Consider the following 5866-nt stretch of genomic DNA (forward strand, 5'->3'; position numbering starts at 1 on the left):
CGGTCCCCCCTTTTGTGCCGAGGATACTCCTCGCAAGGCAGCTATCCCATCTGCGGTACGGCGATGACGACAATAAGAGTGAACTAACTAATTAACCAAGCCAGTGCCCATATAGCATGTGGCTGTACTGTTATCACAATCTTCAAATCCAAGACTTATTAGGACTCATGCGGCACGGACGACTGATTGCTCCCTTCAACTCGTGAAGGGCAGCCAATCGCTCCTTCAATCCTTGATTCAGCTGTCGCCCGCACCAGTATTCAGATGGTAAGTTTTACCCTGAGTAGAAGAGAGTAGAGGATATCAATAAGGGCCAACTAGCCTAGCTCAGCGGTAAGTTTCAACTGTCAATGACTCAGAGGTCATTCAACAAAGCACCTATAGGGTAATAAGCATGGCTAAGCATTTCTACTCTACAAGAATACTATAATTCTACTCAGGTGTCAAGTGAATAGGCGACAAGCGGATCAAGGTAATGTGTCAATCGACACGCTAGCTACGAGAATTAAAATAGCATGCACATAGTAACAATAAAACTCAATGCAATTTGTAAACCATAGGATAAGTATGATCAAAGAAGGAGGCATGCCTTCGTTGTCGACTCCTTCTTCAGTAACCTGATTCTGTCCATGTCCAAGATCGTTATCGTTCCCTACTCGTCATAACGATAGTAAAAGACAAACAATAAATACCAAAACAACAGTAAATCCAAATAACATCTGAAACAAATTAAGAGTGGATGGATAACAAGATATTGATTAAGATGGAGATTCCAAAAGGAGATAGCACGATTTAGGTTGGTAAGTAGAGAGGATTCGACGGATAGGCAGGGTTTAGGATGAAGATGACTAGGCAAAGCTTGTCAACAAGACTAACGTTCTAATACGAAGTATGGTACTAATCATTAGCAGTGACCACTACACATCTGAGCTTACTATATGGAAACTGTTACATAACAAACCAAATGGCATCAACACACATGGAACAATCCAAACTATGCATTTCAACTACTCAATCATAACATGACATGATGAGAACACATGATGAAAATAATAGTTAACCACAAATAAATATCTAGATAGAATCTAAATATTTTATAATGGTTAATAGCATCCAACATACACATCAACTATGTGATAATTCAAAGCAAGTATTGTATATGATAACCAAATCAACATTACACCATAGTAGTTAAGCAATCAGACATAATTCAATAAAATGAATTGAATCTATCTAAGTCTAGAACTAAATCATTATTAAAGAAAATAGGATCAAGTACATTATATCAAACCAATTCATTTGCCAAACAATTAACAAGGAACTATACAACATATGGAACAAATGGATGAACAACTATCCTAGGCATGATATGATTAAGAGTAACAATCAACCAAGAATAAATATTTGGATGAATCCAAATACTTATAATGGTTAACAACAATCAAAGAATAAACATAAATCATAAAAACTATTAACAAGCATTTCTATAATAGAAGACAAACCAATACTAATTAAGGTAGAAACTAATTAAACAACCTAATAATAACACACATCTCACACAATACATGTGAGTATAGATTCATGAGATATCTATGAAAATAACACAAGTATGACACATACGAGTGATCATGGTAAGATACTAACCTAGAATATGGACTTACTACTAAAGAACAACTAATACTCAAGTAACCACTAGCAATAAGATTACCACTTCATGCTTACATAACAGATCAAACTATGCACACTAAGCATATGAAGAAGATACAACTCAACTAACATGAAAGGTAAACTATCTTAAGCATGTGCTAAACTATCGCAACAAGACCCAACACTTCTGAGGCTATCATAAGACCAAAGTGATCATCCATAAGAACGCACAAGATACTAAGTACTCAATTATAGCACATAGACAAAACAAGACATGAAAGATCACTGGCATGAGTGACAACTAGACATATAACAATGCAACAACTAGATAAAGTAGATATGAAGAAGTCTAGGCATACAACAACGTAATAGTGAGGTAGACTAGATATAACGCTAAGCATGGATGATCATGACACAAGATGCCAAACTATGCTACCAGTAGAATGCAACTTATAACTACGACATAACTTAGTTGATATCAACTAACATGACTATCAAGACTGGCATTAGCACACAACACTATCATGCTAGTTGTGACTTATAATCAAAAGGGGAAAGCATACTAAGCAGGTAAACATCTAGGTCATGGCATCAATCACATCAAGCAATGTGCTATACTAGCACGAATGACATGAAGACATGTATTTCTATCAAGTACAACCTAGACTTGCTAATACATAGCTGGACAACCTAAGCATCATACAACACATGGGTCGTTACACACATGTTATGAAATCCATTTATACAATCCCAACAACATGGCATAGTATTGATCAAGCAAGAAGTTGCTCAATAAAACAATGTACAAGATCAACAAACTACTATAATGTAAATCAAGGCTAACCATATGTGTAGTCATACAATGCAAACTAGAATGATATAGTGCATGGTACGCATACAACCAATCATGCATTCTACTGTAAGCAATTGTTAACACGGCATGGTAATAAACTAATATAAATAAACACACATGCATCATGGATAAACATGAATATGTAAAACATATCTAAGATATATTCATGCTAAACAAAAGGAACTAGTCAAAACATGAAATATGCCACGACTCGATAAAGAGAGCAAAGCTTAGAATAACTCTACGACATTATAAGCTTGGCAATCATTCACCAAATTATGTACATGTGCACAAAAGAGGACTACATGAGCTATAAAGAAAAAAATAACAACATGCAACACCATACAAAACTATAAGAAATGATTAAAAGAAATCCTTACAATAAATCTAGACAATCAAACCTAACTCCTATAATTATGGAATGATTAGGAGTGACTCCTAGGCATGTCATGACCATATAAAAATATCAAATCAACACAAAAGTTCAATGATCGACTATTACACATGATAACAAATCACAAGGACTAATATGAAACAAAAGCATAACACACTACTACGATTAGACATGCAATATGTACATGAAATGATACAAAACTATATTAAAATTTATAGACATGTCTAACCCAAGACAATAACAATATAAAAAATAATTATCAAACCAACTCGGCCAGGACGCTAACATGTCCCTCCCACCCCCACCCCGGCGATCTCCACCACCTCCGGTGATCTCCTCCTCTAGCCACCAACTTTTCGTTCCTCTCCGATAGATCTCCCCGGCACTCTGAGATGTACACTCCCGTACCCATCTTCCATGGGTTTTGTTGATGGATCCACCCTTGGCTTGGACTTCTCCAAGGGTCTGGTTTTTGGGGATAAGGTTTTTCAATCTACGGGCTTTTCGGTGCACCCCATGGATGACTCGGGCTTCTTCATGATGGTAGTTTCATTTGGTCGGCATGGTTTTCGTTTGGATGAAGATTCTGTGGCAGCGGCACTTGAGGCGTCCATTGGAGGTTCGGCCATTGAGTTTATGGTTTTTTGATCAAGGATAAGGTTTTTGGCTTCCAAGTGTCTTGCAAAGCCGTGGCTATGATCATACTCAAGCTTCGATCATTCTCTTGTGACCATTTTAAGTGTTTCTTTCATCTTTGGGGGAATTGTGGCCCAAATTGGGGCCGTGAGTTCAAACTTTGGAAGTTGGAATGTGATGCTGAGTGGATCATTGTTAGTCCTTCTAAACGTCGTGCTGCTCTTGGTTTGTTAGCTATGCACTCCAAGCCATCAAAGTCTTCGGTAAGATCTTCTCATGCCCCTGCCAAGAAGCTTTCTTTTTCAATGTTTCAGAATTACCCTGCTTGCCGTGGTTATCGTTATCCGGCCACGCAAAATTGCATTCAAACTGTTCAAGATGCGGGGTACACGCTTCCTGTGCATGAGAGGGTGGTCATTCATCCCTCGCCGCCGGCTGAACTCCGGTGGACATCGACAACGCCTTCCATATCTTTTGGCACGGTTAGGGATCTGCCTCCCTTGGCGGATCGGCCGCCGTCTATCTCGGGCGGGAATATTGGTTCTTTGAATGTGGACGTGTCATCCCATGTTGGGCCTTCATCCACACGTGCCACGGTCCAGGTTGAGCCGATGAATTCTTTTGGGCCTTCTGATATTCCTTCATCTCAGCAAGCGGAAGAAGATTTTGATAACTTGGTATCGGGTATGGTTGACGAAATTTTAATGTGCCAGAAGTGCTTGAGAAAGGGCCATTTTGCTGCTGCATGCACGTCCAAGCTGCGTTGTATCTCTTGTCTGCGGGTGGGGCATGGTAAAAAAGATTGCAAAAGGTTTGCGCGGATCCTGGGTCTGGTTTGGCAACCATAACCCGGTAACGTTGCAACTTCCGAGGATCGCTCAGCTCCTACCGAGAATATCTCTCTGACACAGCTTTTACCAAACTTGGACCCCTCTTGCACTTCTGCATTAACACCATCGTCTAGTTCCATCAGCCCCGGTCCCAAGACACCTTCAACCGCGCCGCCTGAAACCCCCCTCCTCCGCTGGAGTGTTCGCCGTCTTCGCCGAGCCCTGGCTGTTCTGCTTCGATGGCCAACTTTCATCTCGACCCCTTGCTGTATGTGTCGGCGGGCCATCACATTGTGGATGGCGGAGATGCTCGTGTACCTCAGACCTTTGTGACGCCACATACCCCAATTGTGCGCCGCCACGAGGAGTTCATGTTAGCTGAGGTAATGCCCATCCCTCCTCCTGATCAGATCGGTGCTGCTAGAGAGGAAGTTGTTCAATGGCTTCAAGCTCATGGGGTTTTGGTGAGGTCTGCCCAGCCTTGGATTCGATCGGTTGGTCTTCTTGAGCTTCGAGATGCAGCAGTCCGGTTCTTGCTCCTACAGTTGCCACCCCAGCCCCTTGGCAATGATCGTTTTGTTCGTTTCATGAAGCATGATGAGGGCGAATCTTTCAAGGGTGCACGGGGTTTCCGCCAGGGATTGCTCATGTTCTTGGGGATTCCGCTTGATCTCCGCAACGATGAATGTATAAGGGCAGCGGTCAACACCTTTGGGAAATTTCATCATTGGATTAGGGAGGATCCATATCTTGTTCGGACTTTGGTGTTTGCTTCCTTTCCAGAAGATATTCTTGTGCCAAGAGATGTGGTGTTCATGGATTTTGCTGCTTGGGGAGGGGCTAGGGTGTCTTGGACGGCACCGATGTATATTCTTGGGGCCAATTTTGCTGAGCAAATGCCTCAGGATGAAGATTGGGTGCCTATCAATGCCAATCCTCATCCAGTTCCTGGTGTGCCCTTCCCGGAGATGTCGCCTTTTATCTTGCCTCCATACCCTGCTCTGGGGTGGAATGATGTGCCGCCCCCTCCGCCTGAACCTGCTCATAATGATGTGCATGATGACAATTGGGGTCACTGGGATGAGCCTGTTGTTGAACCTGCTGATGAACCTGCTGTTCAGGATCAAGAATCCATGGTGTTTACCACTCTGCTCAGCCAAGCTCCGATGTGCAGCAACAGGTGCCTCCTGCTCCTTTCATTCTTATTGATGAGGCTGAACCAGAGAACCAAGCTGATCCGATGGAGGTTGCACCGGATCTGGTGGATGTTAGTAATTGGGCTATTGTGGTCTATCAACCACCTGTGATTGAGGCTGCTGTTTTGGATCAATCTGTTGTTGCGGTTCCCTTTGGTCCTCCTCTGCCCCCTGAGATGATTTGGAGGCGCTCTTTTGAAAATCTCCTAAATGCACCTGTTGTGTTTGACGTGCCAAAACCCTTGCTGCCTAGACCTCTGTCGCCGGTAATTCTGTCAAAGAGAAACTGGGACTTTGCTTTTCAGCGTGA

Source organism: Aegilops tauschii, chromosome 7 (assembly GCF_002575655.3).
Source record: "Aegilops tauschii subsp. strangulata cultivar AL8/78 chromosome 7, Aet v6.0, whole genome shotgun sequence".
NCBI lineage: Eukaryota > Viridiplantae > Streptophyta > Magnoliopsida > Poales > Poaceae > Aegilops > Aegilops tauschii.